Source organism: Pseudophryne corroboree, chromosome 3, assembly GCF_028390025.1.
Source record: "Pseudophryne corroboree isolate aPseCor3 chromosome 3, aPseCor3.hap2, whole genome shotgun sequence".
NCBI lineage: Eukaryota > Metazoa > Chordata > Amphibia > Anura > Myobatrachidae > Pseudophryne > Pseudophryne corroboree.
In genome coordinates this window covers 302,504,779-302,532,005 of record NC_086446.1, presented here as the reverse complement: position 1 = coordinate 302,532,005, position 27,227 = coordinate 302,504,779, and the positions used below count along the sequence as shown (strand labels likewise).

Genomic DNA, 27,227 nt, shown 5'->3' with positions numbered 1-27,227 from the left:
CTGGTGCATCCTTAGACGCTTCCACCGGTCACACAATCGAAACTTACACCAGTCCTTTGACAAGTGCAGATTTTCAGTCTGACCATGGCCTCCAATGCTTGCAGCTATGCATCTGTGAACGCAGCCGCTTGTATTGACACTCCTATGACATGCCCATAACACGCCCACTGAACAGACCATTTTTGCGATAATTTCTAGCTACCTCCCAGTCAGCGACCATCACTTTTACACAGTATTTCTTATACCGGCTGTTCCGGTTGCAGCATCACCTTTGTGCGCACACGGTGTGTAACAGATGCCGGGATTCTTCTCAAATTTTTGCACATGTGCAGCTGTAAAAACAAACAGTCTGCTACGTGAAAATAGGGATTGCATGGGGATCTGAATGAGTCCCTTACGTAAATCTTCTTTCTGCATATTAATGTAAAGGAATTTAATTATTTATATTTATATTTCTTTTAGTAAATGCCGTATATGGGTCCTGGGGTTGTGGATGTGAGATGGAAGGGAATGCTCCATCCACAAGGCCCATTTTGGATCTTTAGGCCTTCAGCCTGAGAGCATGTATGTGCGTGAACCAAGGCTTGTAACTAGGTGTGTGTGAGGGGGCACCGCACATAGCACTGCAGGGATGGGGCCACTGTTGGCAGCACTTGTCGGTTATATGTTTTAATTACTTTCACTTCCAGCTTCCCTTCTTTTTGGAGACCAGCATATCCTGACCGCCGCTGTCTCCTACCGTGACCCCTTCTGACACTAATATCTATACAACATTCATGAACTCAACTGGAGATTTCTTTGTTATTCAGTCACACTGTCCTTTATTACAGCTCAAGATGCTGACATACCCGGGATTTGAACCCATTGCCTGTGGGATTGCAGTCAGACAATCTATTCATTGAGCATAGAAAGCTAGAGAATTCTAACTATTTGAAGCTTACCTTTGTACTTTGTGAAAAAAATGGTCAGCATTGCAGTTGAGCAGATCTATGTAGTGTGGCAGCAAGAGACTGACTGTGTGACTGCACATGACATAGATATGTTTTTATGCAGGATTAAATATCTAAATGAGTAGGGTGTTTTATTAAAATTCAACAGGTTAAAGGTTTGAATCCTGGGTATGGCAGTACAGTATATTAAAGATATTTTTCACGTGTTCAATCCTGCGCTACTCTGCTTAACCATGTACAAAACAGATACCAAAACGTGCATATATAAAAACAGGTGATCATGCAATAAAAAGGTGTATACATGCAAAGCACCACATCCAAATAAAATAAAACTTTACTGAGCTTTTATAATTGGATGGATCTCTTATAAAAGCTCAGTAAAGTTTTATTTTATTTGGATGTGGTGCTTTGCATGTATACACCTTTTTATTGCATGATCACCTGTTTTTATATATGCACGTTTTGGTATCTGTTTTGTACATGGTTAAGCAGAGTAGCGCAGGATTGAACACGTGAAAAATATCTTTAATTATTCAGTTTCTTTGAGTGTTGGATGAATACTCTATTCACGTGCGTTTCTGCTGCATAACTCTGTTTTTAATTGCGCATATCTGTAACACCACTATATTTTTTATTTAGTACAGTATATTGAAATGTGTAATTTAATAAAGGGGGTTGTAACTGAATAACAACGAGCTCTCCAGTTAAGTGAATGAATGTGGTATCTTGCAGTGGTCTATAAGTGTGTGTGTATTTTATATATCTATATTTTGTCATGCCCCTTCCCCACAAGTTTTATGTCCCTATTGAATATTCTCTTTCTGGACCATGGCACCAGAAAGTCTAGTTACGGCTCTGGTGTGAACTATGTGAATTATTGATATGCCAATAAAATGGGCATCAATTATTGATATCATAATAAAAGGGGCACCGATTATTGATACTCTAATAAAAAGTCACAGATTATTGATATAATAATATGTGATGGCCACGCCCCACTAATTGATGTACACACCTACCCAAGGCTGACTACGCCCATTCAGAATGAACATGCCCCGGTCCGACACTGGCCACAAGTGAAAGCTCAGAGGACCTCTATTGTCCACTGTTGTATACTGTATATTGTGAGCAAAAAAAAATGAAATTATTGTCTATTTTTTACAGATGTAAAGAATATTATTGTTACCTGCAGATACGCTGAGTGTAGGGGCAGATTGTGCTGAAAAAAGCCCTGGAAATGTGTGGAATCAGCCCTAATGGGGCCGAGGTCTGTAGAAGGGGGCAGGATCCCTCCACATAGGGCCTGATTCTGAGTTGAACGCGAGTGTGGCCTTCCTTGCAACTTTTGTTGTTGTTATGTTATGTCTGCGACTTTATGATAATGCCGCTACAATGCCCTTCCCCGGTGTACAACAGGCGCTGGATTGTTGCTTTGTGCATCTTTAGACATCACCATTGCTCGCACCATCCAAACTTTTACCAGCCCTATGCTAGTAGCTGATGAGCCAACTGAGTATGTCCTCCAGTGTGAATTATTCAACATTTTTATATGCAGCCACTTTCAGCAACATGCCAGTACTACATTACATCTGTGTCTGATTAGCCAGCCTCCTAGGAATGCCAAACACATTTCTAATACACTACTTAGTGCGTGCTTCTAAATCTGTACTGCAGTTCTGTACTAATACCATTGGTACGCATGCGTGGTGCAACTTAAGAAAAAAACACATTAACCCACACAGAAAAAAACAAAATACATTAGCCACTGACAGTAAAGAAAACAAACACATTAGCCCACAGCAGGACAAAAATAAAATACATTGCATGCGCAGCGGCACCCCTTCAGACTTTTTTGTTTTTGCTTCAGTGAGTTGTCTGTAACGCTACCCGATCAGAGCTGAGCTCCGATCGCTACAGCCGGCGGGTGGAGGGGTGACTAAAGGGCTGACACTGAGGGGACACCAGGGGGTAAATTTACTAAGATGGGAGTTCTATTTAAGATGGGATGTTGCCCATAGCAACCAATAAGATTCTACTTCTCATTTATCTAAACTCTTCTTGAAGATAATACCTGGAGTCTGATTTGTTGCTATGGTCAACTTCCCATCTTAAGTAAATTTACCCCCAGGACCGGCCCAGCAGGGACTGTACCAGCAGCCCAAACAGCCCTGACTGAGCATCTTTAAGCTATACGGCTTGGGGCGCCCAGAATGACTGAGATGCTCTGATCTTAGTCGCATCACAGATGTAGCTGCTCAGTGTCCTAGAGATGCTAGTGATTTTTACCACATAAGAATTGGTATAGCACACGTACAAAGTGTTAGAAGTGGACTATGCTATGGTTTCTTTATTCCCTACGCATGATGGCTGCTGATAGTCTATCTGTTCATATGTGGCACCATCTTGTCACTGTGTATGAGTGACATGGTGTAGGATGGATGTCATTTTCTTAGCTCCAGAGACCCAGTATTACCGTGTTCCTGAGCAGTGCAGCGCTACCTGAGATAAGCGACAGTCACCAACTGGTGAGCTGTGTACACCCCTGCTCTACTACAAGCTCCTTTCCATCTTATTGTATAACCCAGCAGTGTAACAGCTGTGCCTTCACTTGTGCTAAATAAACCACATTGTCTGGTAAAGCCACTGGATTGGTCATTGCTGTTGTGCACAGTACTCTGCTTAACACCAAAAGTATACACTCATTCCCAACACAAAGATGCAAATTAAGCACAACGGAACTTGGCTGCTCGCTTCAGAGTCCTTTTTACACAGATTCAGACTCAGCCGCACACAGATGTACAAATGATGCAAGCCCCAGTGGTCAGTGTAACACTAACAATGCAGTTATGTTGCTAATAGCTCTTTTATATATGCAAAAAAAATGTATAATGTGTGCGAAAAAGACCCCTGTCATGGCCGAGTCAACATTTGTGATCATTGCTACACAGTATATCAGGATTTCCTGTCTTTGAGATCAGTGCTACTGTACATTGTAACAGGTGTATTTTAATGTGTACATAAACAAAAAGTAAACTGCACTCATTCCTTATTCCTCACTAATATACAGTATATTTCTACAGTAGTTTTGCAGAAACACTGGGTCATTGTTCAGGTTTATGAAATGTTTTAAAATAACACTTCCACTTTCAATGACTACATGGTAATTTTACTCTGTAATTCATAAGCATGATAATTGATATTGGAGAAATCAAAGAAAATATTAAAAGTATAATACAAAATATAAATCTAGTTCAAGATAACAAAAGATCCACAATTAGATATTTATTGATCTACTGTATTTAAATGAGAAAAAAAAACTATACTGCTATTAAAAATAGCTTATTTACACATAATGGACCTGAGTCGGATGTAAGTGGGTTTGTGGGCGCACCTCACGGATTTCAGCATATTGCGCATGCACCATAGAAAGAAGTCAGTCAGTGCCTGTGGCAAACCAGGCCTATGCACGCAGACAGAGAGCGCAAGTGTGTTGGGCTGCAGTGGGACCAGAGAGGATGCTGCAGTCTCCTCTGCCTGGGGGGCTGTTGCAATTGCCCCCTGCTCCCCTGGAAAAGGTGCTGCAAATACTTGTTTCTGTGCTTTTTTCTAAGGGACATGGTCACACTTTCTGTAATTAGGTCACGCCCAGGGGTGGATTGGGATGGAAAACCAGCCCAGGAAATTTATGGAAGCAGCCCTAATGGGGGTGCGGTCTGATGATGGGGTGGGGTCTTTTGATGGGGTCGGTACCCCTCCTCAAAGGGCCTGACTGTACGTAATTGAGGCCTTCCTTGTGTTTTGCTGCAGTTGGGTCTGAGACCAGGGGCTGATTGGGAACTAAAAGTGGCCCTGAAACATTTTGTAGAAGTGGCCTGACATGGGCAGCACAAGAGGTATAACATACTGTATATAGCCATGGCAGCATCTCTGGATGGCAGAGGTGCTGTACTGCAGTGATGGAATAACAGAATGAATGGGGACAATGCAGTGTACAGAGTGTAGTGGGCTGCCTGTCATGGGGGGTGGTGTGGTCACTTGACAATACACAAAACAGGCCCCACAGACACCTCATCCTACCAGAAATCTTCCTGCTGAGCCCTATGGCCAATCCACCCCTAGTCACGCCCCTAAATAGTCACCAGGCGCAGCCCAGCACTCTATGGGGTCTATTTACTAAGCCTTGGATGGAGATAAAGTGGACGGAGATAAAGTCAGCTCCTAACTGACATTTTTCAAACACAGCCTGTAACATGACAGTTAGAAGCTGCTTGGCTGGTACTTTATCTCTGTCCACTTTATCTCCAGCTTAAGCTACTGTGGTATGTAGGCTGCCGTGGCTTTATAGAAAAGTAGTCCCAAACCTTAAACTTAGAATAAGAATGTATAATAATCAGTAGCAGATTTTACCTATGGGATACAGGGTTGCAGCCCCTCCGTAAAACCGCCACCTAAGCTCATATCAGTGAGCCAGATGCTGTCAGTGAGACTGCACTGGCTACCCTGTGACTAGCAGTGTCTTCCTATTGGAAGTCCTACCTGCCAGTCAGACACTACATGCAGTCCTATACGGAGGTGTTTCCTCCCTCTGGGACTGCCAGACCCATAAATTAATGGAGAGCTGGCTTCCTGTAGGAAACCACTATCTGCCTTTTGGGCAGCCCTAGCTGGCTTCTATGGGCTGCAGCCAATGCAGTACATAGAAGCATGCACAGTACCGTCATTGCTACGCATGCGCTGGTCCCGGCATCTGTCAACTACATTGTACAGGTGCCAGGACCAGGCCAGCGGCGAGGGCCAGGCGGCAGGAACACCTTGCATCATGGCCACTGTCAGCCCCCCTCCACCAACCAGGTAGGAGCTGACGCTGATAATGTCTGAATATGCTTATAATTGTTAATTTAGACTACCTGTATTTAGTAAATAGCTGCATAGTTTTAAAAGAGAACAAATCCATTTTGGGAAATAGAGGCCATCATCACCTCCTGCCTGACCCCAAATGGCAGCGGACTGTGAACCACTTATCATCCAACAATGCAGGACCCGTACTGCACATGTGCAGCATGGGTCTGGCGCATGCACAAAGTACTGAACTTTTGCACTATGTCCTGCAGATCTGAATTGGGAGCTATAACAATAGACAAAGCAAAGAGCAAAGCTAAATGCAGAGGCGTAATTACTGTGGGTGCAGTTGTTATGGGGACTGGACTGCCTCCAAGGCCTGCCTCCCTCTGCATCCAGATGATGCATAGTTGTGCACATGGATTTTCAATTAATATGTCACCGCTGACATCACCAACCTGACAATATGCCAGGCTGGAGACTCCTCTGTGGAAGGGGCCTGAGCGGGATGGACCCGGGAAGCACCTGTGTTTTGCTCCCGCATGCGGCACTTCATATGCTGTCTGTAAGGAGTATAGCTCAGTCAGGTATGGGGGAGAGACTGGCTAAATCCTGCTGCTCTGGCACATATAATACACAATACACAGGCGGTGCAGAAGTCACTCTCTCTGTGTTGCCTTTCACTCTGACTTGCATCCAGCGGCATCTGATCAGAATCACTTACTGTCCTGAAGGAGTGTCATCTGCTGTGCAATGTTCACAATGTCATTGTCACTATGGCAATGTCTCCGCTCCTCCCCCTCACTTGTAGGGCTTTGCACTATAAGGTTTAAGCTTGCTGTACGTCCTGTAATCCCCTCCTCTGCTCCTCCCACCGGCTGTTGCATTGATGAGCTCCGGTCACCTGGAACAGAATTTTGCCCTCTGTTATCTGTGCAGTGCTCCCCTCACACACTAACCACCACAGATGGCTGCGCTAAACTGCTCCAACAGCCACTCTTCCCTAACGGCGCTCTTGCAGCATGAGCACTGTTCCTTACCAAAGCCGCATGTGAGTATCTGTCGCATGGGTGAGCGCTTCTTGTCACCACGTACAGGCTCTGTAGCTGCTGTGTCCATTGTCACCAATGAAGTTCAGTACTATTCATATATCTAACCGCAGCATTGCACTTAAAGTTTCCTACTTGTAACAGCGTGAGGGGTCCATACTGACACCTTAGGAGTGGGGCATCACGTGTTCATACATATGTCTGGATACGGCAGGAAAACATTTGTATTTTTTATAGCGTCATGCATACCTCCCAACATGACCCTCTCCAGGAGGGACACAATGCTCTGCTCCTGGACTTCCCTCTTAATGTATGATTGCCATCATCTGTGCTGAAACACCTTTCTTATCCATTGACATGTTCAAAACAGGTGCCAGCAATCATAAATTAGGAGGAAAGTGCAGAAGCAGAGCATTGTGTCCCTCCTGGAGAGGGTCATGTTGGGAGGTATGGTCATGTGGAGTTTTTAACATTGGAGTATAAAGTGTGAATCATACAAGGTGTTCACTAAAACAGCAGTTTTCAACTAGAAATCACTATGTTGTTACATTTTGACAGTATAGCTTTATAATATCAAAGAGTTTCCCTGTATATCTTGGCTTCCCATACAAGTGACTAGCATTTATTTTTGTTATCATACATGATGGGAAACAGATTTATTCATGGTCAGGTAAACAAAGTTATAATAAGAGAAGTCCCGCAGTCAGATCTGGACTTTTTATGTTTAAATATTTCAGCTGGATACAGTTTTATCGTATTCATTTTGTATTCTTTAATTTTCTTCGATTTCCTGCTCAGTGATTTACAGATAGTATAATATAAAGGCAGCACAGTCATATCCTCTGGGTGTCTGGGGACAGATGGATCACGTTCTGTCATCTTGTCTTGTGTTATCTCCTGTACATCCTGAGGAGCCAGAAACCGTGGGGTGGAACAGGACATTCTTAGGTGGAGGGCTGCAGAGAGAGATGTCTTGTGGGCCCCTTAAGAAATTTGCTAATTAATTAATTATCCCATCCATTATTGTTGGAGTTGTTTTTATACTTGATTATAAATCATTCAAATTTGCAGTTGATGAATTTTAAAATAAAAAGGCAAATTCAAAGAATTAGTTAAAATTTGAACAACTGCCAATTTAGTCATCTCTACTGATACCTCATTAGTGAAATATCCATAAACTGTTCATTAGTTACTTCTCTAAAATAAATGTTTGAGCAATGGATGTATGCAGGCAAAATCCTAGCTTGTAAGTTCAAGTATTCTTCATGTTATTGATTTAAAATTTACTGTGATGTTTACCTGTATATTAATGGTAGAAATGCGCTAAGCATTTGCAGGAATATTCATTATTTTGTTGGCCTCTCGCATCAGACTATTCCTATCAATACCAGCCATAACTAGATGATTAGTTGACCTGTTAGTTAGAACGGCATCTTGTCCAGTTATACTGCTTATAATGTTCTCCAGAAGTCCCATGCTCCATAATCTAACTGGATTATCCTCATCCTCCAGAATGAATGGAATATAATGATTTACAGGTGATTGGAAAAAATGTGTTTAGCAATATTCAAAATATATGTTTCATAGTGGTTTTGTAGAATAGACTGTAGACCGTGCAGTGTATTTATCAAAACTACCACTCCTGTTAGCAATGTAGTGTACCTTTCTCTCAAACAGGAATTTTGGAATAAATGTACTAAAGGTCAAGTTTGGGTTTTTATTTTGTCAATTTTGCAAACTGACCATTTACTAAAGTTAAAACCAATGACAAAATGAGCAAAAACACAAAATGGACACTCCCGAGGAACTCCCAGACATGGCTATTCACTGCAACCCTAGTGGATGTGGGTGTGGGGTTCATGATATAAAAAAATACAAATTAATAATATTCTTTACAGTGGGACTACAGGTCCCGGCAAGCCTGCCCTGTGTGTCTTCCTGCTATAACGTAAATCCCCTGGCTGGTTGAGCCTGGTGCTGGTTATTGGGAAATTGAGGAGACCCTATGTCTTTTTTCCCCCCATCAATATTCCAGTTCCAGGCCAGACTGAGAGGCCCGGGGCTGATTAGGGGGTACCCCACACTCTTTGTTTTCTAATTTTCACACTTTCTTTTTACCCTAATTAAGTCTGAACAAATCACTATGAAAACTGACAACATTTAAATATGCAAAAACAGACTGACACATCGACGTTGGTTTTCAGTTGAAGCTGAAACCAATTGGACAATAAATAGTCAGTATTTCCACATCTGAAACCCATAAATGTCTGTCGTTGTCAGTTGGTTTTGGTTTAGAAATAAAATTGACCTTTAGTAAGTTTACCCATTAGGCCGGGTACACACTTAAACGACCGGCAGTCATGCCGATGGTTGGGATGAATTGTCTTCATCCCGGACCAATCAGCATTGAGCGAACACACTGTGTGATGTATTGAATGATGGAACACTATCTTGTTCCATTATTCATTAAATTACACCACCTTGTATACTTGTATACAATATGTTTTGATTGGCCTTGCAGCACGGTTAACCACTAAAGGTACCATCAATGGTTAACCCACCGATGGCCATCTCTATAAGAGAGCAACAGGATGGAGGGAGGATGGGCAACAGCATGGAGGACCACATCGCTAAATTAAAAAAATAAAAAAAGAGATCATTTGTCACTTTCTTAATGCTGGTGGTCATCGTTAAACATGTAAAACCTAGTGGGGTTCCTTGGCAGTCTTTGACTGACCCAAAAAAGTTAAGGCTTCTAGATTTCCATAATTATGCAGAGGTCAACTCTTGTTTGTGGGTGGGCCAATAATAATTTTATCATGTTCCTATAGAGTGAAAATTAGAATTCTTGACCTGTTGTGGGTGTATTTACAACCATTTAGAAGAAAAAGGATGAGATTTAGTGGTGCACTCCAGGGACTTTTATTTGTTTGGCTCTGCTAGATTGTGTGTGTGTATCTATCTATCCATCTATCCATCTATCCATCTATCCATCTATCTATATATATATATATATATGCAAAAAGTGTCCGGCACGCCAACAAACAATCACATTGCGCCCGGTGCCCTCACAGCCATAATGAAACGAATATATAGTAGTAACAGGCGGCACTCACAGCATTGTAGAAACTGATAAATAAACGGTCAGACTCCGTATAGATGAATCAACGTTTCAGTTTCATTACAAATTGTCATCAGGATGCAAATAAAACATTAGCATTCTCACCTTATATCCCCACCGCTGTGTGCATTTCTCCCGCCCGCCGCGGCGCCAGCCCAGGACGCCGGAGCGGGACGCTGTCCGTTGACGTAGCGGCTAAACGCCGTCACATCCTCTCTAAGTCCCATCACCATGGAAACCATAAACACCACCAAGTGCTGCAATAAATTACAATAAATTACAAAAGCATAACAATAGAATGCCCACTAACAATATAGATCGGCTGAACCAATAAGCACATACATAGACATGTATGTTTAGATCTATTATACTGATTATGTCATATATGCATCAACTTGCTTTTATTATTATTTTTGTGAGTTGATATTTTGTGATCTCCCGTGCATGTTTGTGTAGCGCGGGCATTATTAAGAATTATATGTGCTTATTGGTTCAGCCGATCTATATTGTTAGTGGGGATTCTATTGTTATGCTTTTGTAATTTATTGCAGCACTTGGTGGTGTTTATGGTTTCCATGGTGATGGGACTTAGAGAGGATGTGACGGCGTTTAGCTGCTACATCATCGGACAGCATCCCGCTCCGGCTTCCTGGGCTGGCGCCGCGGCGGGCGGGAGAAATGCACACAGCGGTGGGGATATAAGGTGAGAATGCTAATGTTCTATTTGTATCCTGACGACAATTTGTAATGAAATTGAAACGTTGATTCATCTATACGGAGTCTGACCGTTTATTTATCAGTTTCTACAATGCTGTGAGTGCTAGCTATATATATATATATATATATATATATATATATATATATATATGTTTGTCAAGATAAGCATCAATATCAGTCATCCTGCAGCCCACAATACAGGCCTGACCTTAACCCCTTAAATAGAAAACACACCTGTCAAATCACCTCCCACAGGTGCTCCCAATAGCAAATGGTATGTAGAGCAAAACAAACCGGTATGACAATGCACAATTTCCGTGATCAAATGGCGAACCATCAGACAATGATCCGTGCGGCTTTGGTGACGAAAACATTGGACAACTGGTAGCCAAGTATTTTGCAATTAATGGGAATGCAATATACAATTTAAAATGCATGCTTATTGATCATGTACCAAACCATTATGTGGAGGAGACCGTGCAAAAATGTTGAGAGGTCAAATGGATTTACGAACTGGATACCATGGCACCTTGTGGTCTCAATGGGGTCGATTCTATTTGGCAACTTAAGAATAGCGCCGGGAATTAGCTCCCGACGCTATTCAATTCAGCTCCAGTTAAGTCGGCGATGTCCCGTTCTCGCCGACTTAACAGGTAGTTTTTTCGGGAGAACGGGCAATCTCCGACTTAACTGCCCGCGGCTATGCTGATTCCCGACAGAATCAGCCTCGCGCCGGCCGCGAGGCAGCACTTTTGTCGGGTTTCTTCTCTCATCCCCCGGGGATGAGAGAAGAATTCCCGACAATTGCGGGTCACTAGCAGCTGAATTGAATAGCGTCGGGAGCTAATTCCCGGCGCTATTCTTAAGTTGCCGAATAGAATCGACCCCAATGAGTCAAACCCCTACAATATATTTTTGAGATAGGCTGTAAAGGGTTGACAGAATTTGATGTTCTGATCTTGGTGATCTGATCCCCTCCCCCATTTGTTTTTATTTTTCTTTATTTGGTATACATTTTTATTTTTGTGTTTCTTCATCTAATATTACTTGTTTGTAATGAATGTTTGTGGTGGTACTAACCTTTGCCTCTATGTATACACACATAACCTGTACTAATCCAGCCTAAGCTTATCTGTATGCACCAATGGTGCTCAATATGAATAATCGTGTTTGCGCTCCTTGGAACGCATGAATGAAGCATGTACTTCCACGTTCCAATGCAGTGCGCATTTCATATCTAGTGACACTCTTGGAAACTGGCGCTGGGTGTGGCTTCCGGCACGGGATATATATATATATATATATATATATATATATATATATATATATAATATTGAATGTAATATGCAGCAGTTGTAGCTTTCTTCTTCTTCTTTAGAAGTCTGTGGAGTGCTGCCCGTTGTGCAGTGTGTGTATGTATATATACTGTGTATGTGTGTGTATATAATAAAACGTACTTTTTTGCTGTTATGCTTTTTTGCACATAAACAATTCCATTCAAATACCTGGAGTGCCATGCTTGGTTGTGAATCTGCACTGAATGTGTATATTATATATATATATATATATATATATATATATATATATATAATATCTCCAATGTAGTTGAAATTATAACCTTATAACACAACTTTTATTCTCTTCTTCCAATATTTTAATAGTATATTTATTCTGTATTATTCAATTGGGCAACATGCACATATCTTATGTAGTTGCAGTGTTAAATTATGACATGATATGGATAATATGATTGTAACACATGATAACACAGGAGCCACACTGATGGTATGTGAGTGGATAAGTGATGGATAACCAAGTTATAGGGCCACATACCCCACTGAATTCATACATAACTAGCTAAACATAGCACATATTTAATAATAATATATCTTTATACATTAACAGATATATATATTTTATCTGCAATGTGGAGTAATTAAACCCTACCTACTACCTACCTACTACTTATAAATATGGTACAGGAATAGTAAATCATGGGCGACACAAAATAAGGGGACCCATACGTATTGTGTAAACAGAGGGACAATCACCACTAACAGCACGGACAGTTGTGTGAAAGCTACCCAGGCTCATATGTCCAATCCCGGTGACACATCCAACTTATATATTATAAAGCAAATTATACCCTTACTATATATCATTAGAAATATTTGTTGGGATACAAAAAGACTCTCTTACACATTAGTGGAGTAAAGAGACGTGAACAGAATATACTAAGAGCATTTCCCATAGGCCATTACACACACACACAGAGAATGAATATGTAGCAAGTAAATAATAAACTTTGTTGCAATTAAGTTGCTGGATACAAACAAAGTTGAGAACTGACAAAGTGTTTCAAAACAGAGGTTCCAAGAGGAGTAATAAAGGAAGGAAACTTGTCAAGTAGGACACCACTTTATCTTTGTGACACATTTGAATCCGTATACAATTACCACAGTCCCGAATGTATTAAGCGTTAACTAGAGATAAATCTGAGATGCATAAGGAGAGATAAAGCACCAGCCAATCAGCTTCCTAACTGCCATGTCACAGGTTGTGTTTGAAAAATGACATTTAGGAGCTGGTTGCCTGGGCATTTATCACTCCTTATGCAACGTAGACTTATCTCTTGTTAACGCTTAATACATTTGGGCATAAGCTATAGATAACTCTTGGGAATGAGAATTAAAAGCACTATAAATATTTAGTATAAACTAATATAAGTGCGATAATTTCCTCTCATACTAATTTCCCATGCGTTATTTCTAATATAAGAATAACAGATGCAATAAATAACAAATGTTTTTAAATCACTTTATTTCATTACTATATTTACTTTATTTAAAACTAATATTTTAATTAAAATTTTGCCTAATTAAATAATACAGAATAAATATACAAGTCATAAAATGACAATAAAAGTTATGTATTATATAAAATTTACAAAAATAATATATCAGCAGGGTCAAACAAATAAAAGTCCCTGGAGTGCACCAATAGATACCATCCTTTTTCTTCTAAATTGTTATAGTTGTATCTATATATGGTAAGACAGTTAGCACCACCTCTCTGAGAACATATATCTTCAAAACTATAAACTGAAAATAAATCCGAGATAGTAATTGGTAAATCCCTAAAAAAGGGAATAGAGAGAGTGAGAGAGACAAGGGGACTGACAAATATCTATCATAAAGTCTTCCTTATTGTAGGACATAGTTTTGTGCGGAACCATCATTTCTTTCTTTTTAAGTCTGCTGTGGGTATATATAGACAAACATTGAACAAAACTGTGTTGTTCCATTATTACATTTGCTTGATAATAAACAGATTTTATCCTTGGTAGGATAAAAGTCTTAATTTGAGAACAGTGGTGCCAGACAAGCTTAAGCCCCTGTACATAATATCCCCTCCTCTATTACTTTTCCTAGAAAGCAAATAAATAGAATGCAGAGAAAACCATTTTGTGACTATTGGCCAATTGTTGTGTCTATTCGGGATGTAGTCATATGACCAGCGGTTGGGATCCCACCATCACTATACAGACGCCGGAATCCCGATCTCTAGCCAGCCCAATAGTCAGCACGCTGACTAACAGGGACACTTCCCACTTGTGGGTGTCCAGGGCACCCATAGAGTGGGAATAGAACCTGTGACGAGTGCAGCGAGCCACCAAGCCTTCAATGGGCTTCGTTGCACATGCCCTCCCACCAGCATTCTAGTGGCTGGGATCCCGGGGTTGGTATGGTGACCTCCGGGATCCCAAACGCCTGTCTCCCAAAACCAACCCATCTACTTAACTGAAGCGTGCTGACCCAGACTCGTACCTAGACTTATGATCAGTGCTGCTCTAGGCTTGTACCTACTTTCCAGAACAATACAGCCCCAGGTTGGTGTCTAATAATTAGAGACGCACTGCCCTATCCTCATGCCTAGCTTCATGACTAGTGCTGCCCTAAGCTTGTACCTACTTTCCTGAGCAATACAGCCCCAGGTTGGTGTCTAATAATTAGAGAAGCACTGCCCTATCCTCATGCCTAGCTTCATGACTAGTGCTGCCCTAAGCTTGTACCTACTTTCCTGAGCAATACAGCCCCAGGTTGCTGTCTAATAATTAGAGAAGCACTGCCCTATCCTCATGCCTAGCTTCATGACTAGTGCTGCCCTAAGCTTGTACCTACTTTCCTGAGCAATACAGCCCCAGGTTGGTGTCTAATAATTAGAGAAGCACTGCCCTATCCTCATGCCTAGCTTCATGACTAGTGCTGCCCTAAGCTTGTACCTACTTTAGTGTCCCTCTTAAACCATTTAACCTGCTGAGATGTACGGTTCTTGACTTTATCCACATCTTGCCCCAGCAACTTCCAATATAACATCAAGATGGACAATGATTGAACAAGAATAAGAGTCAGGCAGGTGTACTTTCTGATGTCTTTGAAGTTAGTTTAATGAAAAGTGCAGGACCTAGGCTCAAACCTAGTTTCCTGAACATTTCTATCCTAAGCATATGACTACTTGTCCATTGTGGTAAAAACAGTAATAACCTATAAAAACTGCAATTTACAGTATGCATTATCCAACTATTTCTAAATATATTAAAAAGCCTAATTTCATTATAAAACATACAAAAGTGCTTCCTTTCGATGATCAATATTGGCATGAGTCATTTTGTAATAACTAAATGTACATGCATGCGCAGATTAGCCATTTTTTTCACTGATCGATAATCAGCGAACAACGGCAGCTAGCGATCAACTCGGAATGACCCCCTAAATTCGGCTTTTTTATCTAGTTTATTTGAAGTATCACGGGTGTTTATTAAGGAATCACCATGAAATTTGGACCTCTAAGGTAACTTTTCCTTCCAAATCCAAAAATTTTAGCTAAATTACTTTATCTGCATCATGTTTTGCATTATGGCAAAAACGCTAATTTTTTGGAATAGAAATAAAAATGCTAGGTTCAATCGACATTAGGGATCCCATTTTTTTTTTTTTGGGGGGGGGGGGGGGGGGTGCTTAAAAAAGGTATACATTACTACCACCAAAAAAATCAGCATGGTACTCTGTTTCATAGTGGAGGAAAAAAAATCATCAAGTTGAATGCTTGATTACTGGTGTACCACATACATAATTAACACACAGTTTAAAACCATACCAAAAAAACTGAACTAAACTGAGGCAGTGGGATAACACTGCCGTACAGAAAAATGCAGAAATTGATGGAAGGGGTATTCCCTTTAGAGAAACCAAAACTGAAACTTTCCAGAGAAAGAGAGAGGGAGACACAGAAATATAGTCAGTCATGTCAGCTGCTCATCCAAAGTGCACATTTGGTATTCTTTTAAATACGGACTGCCCTATTACTATCTGCTCGAAAACCATAGGATTAGTAATGTGGAATAATTCCCTGAAGTTATTTGTAGTGCTGTTGATGATGCAACAGCCCATCTGTATACAGCAAAGTCGCAGGCTGAATACCTAGCTGCCAGCTGAAGGAAACCATTCGCTCAGAAACAGAAGCTATTGTATTACTAGATTTTGCTGAAAATTATTCATTTGTGTGTCAGGATGCAATTCAAGGATTCTAGTGGGCCACTTCACAAGCAACATTCCACCCATTTGTTGGATATTTTAGGAAAGATGATTGTGATACTTTAAACTGTGTAAGCCTATGCGTTATTAGTGATACCCATGACCATGTAGCCATAACTGTTCATGCCTTCATTATGGTAGTTATGAAACCCTTAACAAAACTATTATCAAAATTGGAGTATGTTCACTACTTCAGTGATGGTGCTAGTGCACAATACAAGAACTGCAAAAACTTTATGAACTGATGTTTCCATAGGGATTACTTCAACATTCAAGCAGAATGGATTTTTTTTTGCCACATCTCATGGTAAGAGTCTGTGTTATGGCATTGGAGGGACAGTGGAACGTCTAGCCACACGCACCAGTCTGCAAGCAGTGGAATCCATCACAGGTTGACATCTTTGGGCCTGTATAGCTGGGCAAATTAAAATGTACATGGCATAAAGTTTTTTTACGTGTCACAAAACAAAATACAAGACTGCAAAACCAAGCTGCATAGCTGTCTAGAAACAGCAAAGACTGTGGCAGGAACACGTACTCATCACAGATTTCGACCTATTAGTAATGATGAGCAACTTGTATATCGATTGTCATCAGACGACATAAAGGCAGCAGCAACCAGAGTTAGTGTCACTATGACTACAGTCACAAAAAAATGTAGACAAAAGTGATCTGCAACCTGGAACATACATAGCAGCAGTTTATGATAACATCTGGTACATTGGGTATATCATTCAATGTAATATGGAGGAACAAGATGTGCTGGTATACTTCATGAAACAAAACCAATCAACAATGTGCTGTGTGCTGGTCTCCAAGAGATAAGTGTTTTGTTCCTTTTATTCATGTCCTTTGTGCAACAAGAGTGCCTACTATCCAAGGAAGTACTGGAAGGCAGTGTACACTTTCTGCTGACACTTTAAGGAAAATTACAGACCGTTACAACAGGTTCCAAACAAGGGAAAAATAATGAGATTGTTGACTCAACTTCAGTTATGGATTCAAGTTATGTTGATGGTTTTAAATTTCATGGTTTCTTGTGTTAATATGTATGCGGTACAACAGTAATCGAACATCAACTTAATTATTATTATTTTTTCTCCACTGTTAAACAGAGTACCATGCTGATTTTTTTTTTTTGTGTGGTGGTAATGTATACTTTTTTTAAGCACCCCCTAAAAAATGGGACCCTAATGTCGATTGAACCTAACATTTTTAATTCTATTAGAAAAATGTGCGTTTTTGCCGTAACGCAAAACATGAGGCAGATAAAGTAATTTGGTTTAGATTTTTGGAAAAAGTGAAGGCTGTGAATTCTTTCCGGATGCACTGTACCAAACCCTCGTAACAGGCATGTATTTGTTTACATCCAGGCTTGTATAATAGAAAATGGACTTACCGAACTTTACTTTTATGGGAAGCTCCCTTATTCCACCTCTTCAGTTATAAATGTAGATGGGATCAAAATGCATATGACTGCATTGCTGTGTTAACACCCATTTCCAGAGCTTAGTCACTGCAAACATATGTAAGATGCAGTGCAAATGTGCCTTTGGTTTGGCTCCTCCTGTGTGTGCAAAATCCAGTGTGTGGCGCTACAACAGGTCTACATACCTCCCAACTTTATGGCTGCATAAAGCTGCCCCCTCCCCCTCCCACCGCGGGACACCGTGGCCTGCAGGTGGGACAGCGGGACTGTCCTAAAAAAAAAACGTGACTGTCCTGTGAAAATCGGGACAGTTGGGAGGTGTGGGCCTCTATACTTATATGAACTTATTTATATCTAATTTGCAGAGGTATGCATGACATTCTGTTAATGCAATATACACAGATCTTTATCTAAAAATATGACATTAATCAAGAGTTTATCCACTACAGGCACTTCCAATGCAACATCTGGTGTTTCATATTACTTTGATGTGTGCTAATAGATGCCAGCTTTATATAATCAGAATCATTTATCTTGGGGTTAGGCAGTTTGTGGCATTCTAGTGTTGATTTTGGACTGCAGATATTAGCATGCTCTTTCACTGTATTGTTATGATTTTAATTAATTGCTGCTGTATGTTAGTGTTTGTTATTTATTAGATTCATTGGTGTATTTGTGTCTCAGTTTCACAGTATGAAAATAAGATATAGCTATCTCAAAACAAAAAGAAAATTACAAGAAACCCGCTATAACCTGAGCTGGTGATACCAAATCAAGTCATATCATTGTAATTTTCAAAGTGTTTCCTCTCCTCTTTGAACTATTAATTTTCATGCAAATGTGCTATAAAATAGCATGTGAAATAGAAGGCATACAGTATTACATCCTCTGCATGGGCTGATAAATTATGTTAGGAGTTGACAAATGTAACAGGACTTGAATTAACAGGAGTTGGTAGAGAGTTAGCGATAGAGTAATCTTATCGCATGGATATCTAGAGCATCATTCAGAACTACAAACAATGAAGGCATTTGCAAAATATATATCTCTGCTACACATAGTAGAGACCGCCATTATGAGGGCTGAACAAATATTCCTGAAAAATACAACAAATCCATTCTCTAGGAACCAGTAACATCGGCACTGGGTTATTTTCCTTTCTTTCTATTGACTTTATTATTTGTATTCTACTTCTCTGCCTGTCTAATCTATGGGTTTAATATTTGTTTGCAGGATGGGATTGTTTGCTAAAGAGTGTCTAATTTGCATCTGCACTTTGATTTAATGTGTAGTGTTTCCCTCAAAACTAGATAACTTTTCTTGGTGAACCATAGAAAATGTAACTTTCTGGAGCTTGACATATTTAAAATCACATAGGATTTCTGCCTGCATATACAGAGTGCTGTACAGTATCTTGCTATAAATAACCACTACTTCTGTGTAAAAACCAAACCCAGTTTTGGATTACCTACCAAGAAGTAAATTGCTTGGTGAGGAATTCTACTGTAAAATGGTTCTTAGCTCATCGGACAGCTTAAGTAGAGACTAGAATGGATGTGTGGCCATGTTATCATATTTTACTCCTCCCTAAAGGAAAAACACAGCCAAATTGCTGTTTTCCCAAGAGATGTCCTATTTTGGCTTCCCATCCCCGATCTTACATTTGGGTGGATTGTGGAATAAATGAGATTAGGTAAAAACCAGAACGGTACGGACCCCAGAACAATGGACCACACCAGGTCCCTGCAGCAAACTCCGCCATTCTGAAGCTTGTAGTGCTCATTCCTGTCCAGGGGGTGTCCTGTTGGGGGGGAGGGGGGGGGGGGGTGCCTTTGACAGCTGTCACCGGGAAGGCAGACATGGAGAGATTACAGCCTTTCCTTATGGTTCGGGGATAAGGTGATAACCGGAATGGTCCGGATCATATGGGTATGCTATCACAGGCACCCGCAGGACAGGGACGAGCACTACAAGCTCCAGAATGGCAGAGTGTGCTGCAGATAGCTGGTCCAACGTTCCAGGCTCCGGACCATTCCAGTTTTTACCTAAACCCGAAATAAAAGGGTTATATTGAAGTTTGATAAAGAAGCTTCAGGTAATACAATGTATGTTCCTCAAGTTCTCCAAAGCAGCTTGGGGTTAGGAGCAATAGAGGGCATCTGTACTGTTATTATTATTGTTTATAGAGTGCCACCATATTACATTATAGTGTCAATTTTGTAAGTAGCAATTTGACCTACCAATATGTTTTGTTTGGGCGGTTGGTGAAAACTATGCAAACATTGGAGGGCATAAAAAAAGCTACTAGCCTAGCACTGGATAAGGTAAAAATGTATTTATTTTTTCCCCCACAAGTAAAATCAGCCAGTGTCAGAAAGCCAGAGCCACATGGGAAGGAGCAAATATGCAGTGCATCCGGAAAGTACATTTTGTTATGTTACAGCCTTACTCCAAAATGAAATAAATTTATTTTTTCCCTCAAGATTCTACACACAATACCCCATAATGACAACGTGAAAAAAAGGTGTTTTTTTTAATGTTTGCAAATTTCTTTAAAATAAAAAATGAAGAAATCACATGTACATAAGTATTCACAGCCTTTGTCATGAAGCTCAAAATTGAGCTCAGGTGCATCCTATTTCCACTGATCATCCTTGAGATGTTCATACAGCTTAATTGAAGTCCTCCTGTGGTAAGTTCAGTTGATTGGACAAGATTTGGAAAGGCACACACCTGTCTATTTAAGGTCCCACACCTGACAGTGCATGTCTGTGCACAAACCAAGCATGAAGTCAAAATAAATTGTCTCTAGACCTCTGAGACAGGATTGTCTCGAGACACAAATCTGGGGAAGGGTACAGAAAAATATCTGCTGCTTTGAAGGTCCCAATGAGCACAGTAGCCTCCATCATCCATAAATGGAAGACGTTCGGAACCACCAGAGCTGGCCGGCCATCTAAATGGAGTGATTCGGGGAGAAGGACCCTAGTCAGGGAGGTGACCAAGAACCCGATGGTCACTCTGTCAGAGCTACTGCATTCCTCCTTTGGAGAGAGGAGAACCTTCCAGAAGGACAACCATCTCTGGAGCAATCCACCAATCATGTTTGTATGATAGAGTGGCCAGACGGTAGCCACTCCTTTAGTAAAAAAACACATGGCAGCCCATCTGGAGTTTGCCAAAATGCACCTGAAGGACTCTCAGACCATGAGAAACAAAAATCTCTGGTTTGATGAGACAAAGATTGAATTCTTTGGCGTGAATGCCAGGCATCATGTTTGGAGGAAACCAGGCACTGCTCATCACCAGGCCAATACCATCCCTACAGTGAAGCATGGTGGTGGAAGCATCATGCTGTGGGGATGTTTTTCAGCAGCAGGAACTGGGAGACTAGTCAAGATAGAGGTAAAGATGAATTCAGCGACATAGATGAATTCAGCGACACAGAGACATCCTATATGAAAACCTGCTCCAGAGCGCTCTTTACCTCAGACTGGAGCGACAATTCATCTTTCAGCAGGAAAATAACCCTAAGCACACAGTCAAGATAGCAAAGGAGTGGCTTCAGAACAACTCTGTGAATGTCCTTGAGTGGCCCAGCCAGAGCCCAGACTTAAATCCAATTGAACATCTCTGGAGAGAACTGAAAATGGTTGTGCACCGACGCTTCCCATCCAATCTGATCAAGCTTGAGAGGTGCTGCAAAGAGGAATGTGCGAAACTGCCCAGAGATAAGTGTGCCAAGCTTGTGGCATCATATTCAAAAAGACTTGAGGCTGTAATTGCTGCCAAATGTACATCAACAAAGTATTGAGCAAATGCTTTGAATACTTATGTACATGTAATTTCTTAGTGTTTTATTTGTAATAAATTTGCATAAACGTAAAAAAAAAAACCTTTTGTCATTATGAGGTACTGTGTGTAGAATTTTGAAGGAAAAAATGACTTTAATCAATTGTGGAATAAGGCTGTAACATAACAAAATGTGGAAAAAGTGAAGCACTGTGAATACTTTCTGGATGCACTGTAGTATGCAGCTATGCCGCTTGCAGTCATATTTTATTATGGCCCTCTTAAAAATATCAGTTATGCACACCTGCCTTAGAGCATGATTCCTTAATCTCTGGCACCAAATTAAAATGGTTAAACACACACACAGTTTATGATTGGTTGTGACAAATTTACAACCAATCTCACAGTAAACCCTTCATAGTGATGTGGTGTGGATTGTGGCACCAAACTCGCCTCTAATGCTGATCATTGAAACAAGCAGTTAGAACTATTTGAAGAAGTTGAACTAGCTTTGAAAGCCATGTCCAATTAATAATGTGTTTACACTGAATTAGTTTTCCACTAAATACAATATTAACAATTAGAGAATTGACAAGTAATAATCTGAATCATGTCAGTAGTAGTAGTAGTAGTGGTAGCAGCAGCAGCATGAACAAATTGTTGTGAATAATACTGCCAGTCACAACATTTTCAGCACCATGGTCAGCTCTTTTTACATAGTGTTTTTCCTCTATATACCACCTGCAGTTTGTGAGGTATGTCCAGAAAATGATTCAAGAGTACAGTCACCGCCTACTGTATGTGTTCTTCATCTATAGACTTTTATAATACTGCATGTGGCATAAACAAAACTGCATTACATAAATGATCTGGATTCCCAGGGGAAGGGGAACAGATGACACGAGACGTTTATTATATATGCCATGTTCTCTGTGCCCGGGATGAGAGAATGTGGGATTTTGGCTAGTAAGCCGTTGCACTCATGAGGATCCAGGGCTGAGGCCATGTGATGCACTGCAGGAGTTATTTGGCTAATGATTCAAGTCTGTCCAGAGAAGCATGGATATAGATGATTCCTCTCTAGAAAGACAAGCACAGATTGGGCGTCCGGAGGCGTTATTTTGGCTGCAGTCCTCTCTGTAAGAATTCTGCAGCACTGAGCTGACAGCCCTGTGAAATAAATTATTCTGCAGGATGGGACGGCCGCTGCAACTGTCTAAACATCAATGAGCTGCTGCGTGCTGGAGGCTGTAACGCTGGCTGATCTGCTGCTCCGTCCTTCTTTCCAGGACGCACAGGCCTGATTGATAGGATTGCTTGGCAGCTGTCACAGGAACAACACAGGGGTTTCCTCATGATGCCCCTGGGGATAGCCACATTCAGCTTGTGCCATTTTGGAGAGCTTCAAATATCTCACTGAGGTTAGTGCTAGGGTAATGCAATGCACATGTTATGTGTGCATGTTGTCAGATCAAATCTGTTAAATCCAGATGATGTATTACTGCTTGTGAGGGACACATAGATTGCATGATATGCCATCGCTCGAGGAAGGGAGATAAGATGCACATAGTCTCTTATAGCATCTAGGTCAATGCTCCCCAAGCATGGGATCAAATGATTGTCTTTCTACGCACTGCTGAACTGGTATAAAGATCTATGTTATAAAGGCAGTGGGGATTATTTTCCTTTTCATGTTGAAATATTGGAGCAAGTGAAATACTTTCAATTTCTAGTAAATGTTAAAGTACCTTTTACCCACAAAAGGTTTTCTGTCAGCATTGGCCTGCCCCATGTTTAGGTATATAGGAGCATATTTATCATTTTCATCCAAATGCACAATTTGAAAATTAATATTTTCATGCAAATTTACTAAAATCCTCTTTTACAAGACACAGATTACTATAAGAGCCTGTCCTGGTGAAGAGCTGGAAGAAGTGTAATGGCATAAAGCTATCACACTGCCTCCTTGATCGGGTCCCCACATGCTTCGCCAGGGGCCAATAGAGTGGGATCTGGAGGATCAATCTGGATTTTATGGAATAGTAGCCCATAGGCTAGGATGACTTCAGCTGGACATGGCATTACCTATCAGGGCCAAAATCCAGTAAATCCAGCTGCACATCTGCTCCCAAACAAACCTATGGGAGATGCATTTGCAATGAAAAATTGAGTGATCATGGCAGATATCGGAGATATCTGCTGTGATCCCTCCATGGTACATCTAGGGGATCCTTAATTAGGTGTATACCTCCTTAAAATGTCTGTTTTAGGGGGATATCCCTCAAATATTTAATGTTAAATAGGCCCCATAAAAACAGACTAGACCTTGATAGCTGTGCTTCAAGGTTGTTTGTAATATCTATATCTCTACCTCTATTTACATGTGCAGGTAAGAACTTTGTCCTGATCTCTGTCATGAATTTATGAAGCTTATGCAGAATCAAGAGCAATAAAAAAAAAAAATGCACCTTGGCAAACCATTCTGCACTCCACATGTTGCAGATTTCAGATATGCAGGTTTATAGTTGGGTAGGGTGTGTCCTACTGTAGCTCACTTCTATATTACTATGTAAAAAGAAAGCTGCCCAGTATTTACATGCAAAGGCATACCATATTTTCCCTGCATGCAACCCCCCCCCCCCCCCCCAAAAAAAAAAACAAAACAAATGCATATGCACAACTTGTACAGCAGCATGGTTTAATATTTCTCCTATTTATATCTTCTGTATCTTATGGTAAAGGAGCGTACCAAATCTGTGTCCTCTGTGGTAGAAGCTACATACATTATAGCTAATGAGATTCACAGCCGTGTTCCCTGTACTACATACTGTATGTCTAATCAGACGTGAGATTCAGAGCCATGTTCCCTGAACTATATGTAATGAGATGTGAGATTCATAGCAGTGTTTCCTATGTTACATGCATATTAAGAGATGTGAGGTTCAGAACCGGGTTTCATGTGCTACATATATTTAATTTATTGTGATGTTCGGAGCCGTGTTGCTTGTGCTACATATATCTAATGAGATGTGAAGTTCAAAGCCATGTACCCTGTTGTACATACAGTATATAAAATGAGAAGTGAGGTTCAGAACTGTGTTACCTGTAATACCTGTATTTAATGTGTTAAGAGATTCATAGCCATGCTCCCAGTATGCTCATGTACACACTGTATATCTAATGAGATGTGAGAATCAGAGCTGTGTTCCCTGTACTATATCAGAGGTCTCACTGTGTATGGTGACACCCTGTGTGCACATATTCCCCCCCACCCCTGTGCTCCCAAAAATGAGGCATGGCCTAACATAAAGGGGGGATGGTCTCACAGAAAATCCTGGTTGCAATACTCCGATGGCATGGCCAGCATCCCCAGAGATGCTGGGCTACCCCTAGAGTCTAGTGTCTTCATTGTAGGCTCCTCCTCTGTGACAGAAGCCGAGTGCTGCAGGAGAATGTCACACTGAAGCACCCGGCTCCTGTCCCTGCGGAGGAGCCAGCATGTCAGTGCCCAGTGCCAGCGGCTGTGCGCTCCTGAACGGAATGACATTTGAATTCCCTGTACTACATATAAGTTAAGATATGAGGTTCAGAGCCATGTTCATTGTTGTACATGTATATAATGAGATGTTAGGCTCAGGTCCATGTTCCCTGTAATACATGTATCCAGTGTCGGACTAGGGCATGAAGGGCCAACCAGGGGAATGCAATGATAAGGGCCCATGTTTAAAGGTGTAGCCAGTCTCCAGAGGGGTTCTGGCCTGCCGCCACAGAGGTTTGGCTAATCAGAGAGTGCATGGGCTGGGACCATTTGATTTAAAATAAAAAATAAAAATAAATAAATATATATATATATATATGTGTATGTGTGTATATATATATATATATATATATATATATATATATATATATATATGTATGTATGTATGTATGTGTATATATATATATATATATATATATATATATAGACAAAACTTGGAAGCGGCACTCAGGACACATACACAGCGACAATAATGTGTCGCTGTGTATGTGTCCTGAGTGCCGCTTCCAAGTTTTGTCTATATACTGCTGCCATGCAGTGTTGAAGGCAGCGGACCAAGTCACCTTTGTTTATGGGAGTGCCGAGTTCTCTGATATATATATATATATATAATTTTTTATTTATTTATTTCTATAGCACTCTTTCTCCAACAGGACTCAAGGCGCTTTACAGACATCAAAAACAATACACATAATACAGAGGATTTAAGTAATACAGCAATAGATAAGCCATACAGACATAAAAGAAAACCTTAAGCACACAGAAAACATAGCGCAGGATTGGTGTAGGCATTTTGGGTAATAACTTCCAAGGGTTGTGTATTCCACCCTCACAAGGGGGGAGATGTACTAAGTCTGAAAAGTGATAAATATCACTGTGATAAAGTACCAGCCAATCGGCTCCTAACTGCCATGTCACAGGCTGTGTTGGAAAAATGACAGTTAGGAGCCGATTGGCTGGTACTTTATCACAGTGATATTTATCACTTTTCAAGCTTAGTACATCTGGCCCAAGGTACCAAGTGTGGCAGTCCTCTTGGGCGCTCAGCGTAGAATTACCCAGGGTGGAATAGTCCACCCCTAGAAGAGATGACACAAAATGGGGATGATTTCAGAGTCCTACAGTTTAGAGTAGGGTTCCAACAAAACCACAAAATCCATGTATTTTTCATCCCATCTACAAGAGTACCATATGGGGCAGCCATGTTGGGCGCACTTTGAAGGTTACACTGTGGTAGGTGAGCCATACAAGGGCCAAGTTCATATATGGGAAAACTGATAATCTGGCACTGGGGGCATATGTGGCACTGGGAGCACAGCCCTAGCAACAAGCACTACCCCCTAGCAACGAGCATGACACCCAGTGCATGAAACCCCTGGCAACGAGCATGACACCCAGTGCATGAAACCCCTGGCAACGAGCATGACACCCTGAGCATGAAAACCCCTGGCACCGTGCATGGAACCAAGAGCATGAAACCCCTGGCAACGAGCAGGTAATTTAAAAGTAATTATAAGCCTTACTGTAGGACTTAATGTGTAATGGGCATTACGGTGTGTGGCATAATGTATCACAGACATTGCAGTGTGTGTGATAATGGGTCACAGGCATTACGGTGTGTGGCATACTATATCACGGGCATTGTGGTATGTGGTATAATGGCCCTCATTCCGAGTTGTTCACTCGTTCTTTTCCTTCGCATCGGTGCGATTTTCCGCTAACTGCGCATGCGCAATGTTCGCACTGCGGCTGCGCCAAGTAAATTTGCTAAGAAGTTTGGTATTTTACTCACGGCATTACAAGGTTTTTTCTTCGTTCTGCTGATCGTAGTGTGATTGACAGGAAGTGGGTGTTTCTGGGCGAAAACTGGCCGTTTTATGGGAGTGTGTGAAAAAACGCTGCAGTTTCTGGGAAAAACACGGGAGTGGCTGGAGAAACGGGGGAGTGTCTGGGCGAACGCTGGGTGTGTTTGTGACGTCAAACCAGGAATGACGAGCACTGAACTGATCGCACTGGAAGAGTAAATCTCGAGCTACTCAGAAACTGCAAAGAAAAATCTTTTCGCAATATTGCGAATACTTCGTTCACAATTCTGCTAAGCTAAGATTCACTCCCAGAGGGTGGCGGCTTAGCGTGTGCACTGCTGCGAAAAGCGGCTAGCGAGCGAACAACTCTGAATGAGGGCCAATGTCTCAGGG

The 27,227-nt window shown here is 41.1% G+C and overlaps 1 protein-coding gene across 11 annotated transcripts in view; it reads left to right on the top strand.

Annotated features, from left to right (window-relative positions):
* PHACTR3 (phosphatase and actin regulator 3) overlaps positions 1-27,227 on the top strand; it is a 419,279-nt gene that overhangs the window by 28,143 nt on the left and 363,909 nt on the right. The window contains exon 1 of one of the 11 annotated variants that reach the window (XM_063959369.1): positions 22,576-22,912. The exons of 9 other annotated variants lie outside the window; for them this stretch is intronic. The gene's annotated coding sequence lies outside the window, so the exon portion shown is untranslated. Of the gene's footprint in view, positions 1-22,575; positions 22,913-27,227 lie in introns of those variants that run through there. One more of the 11 variants, XM_063959368.1, reaches the window with a different exon arrangement.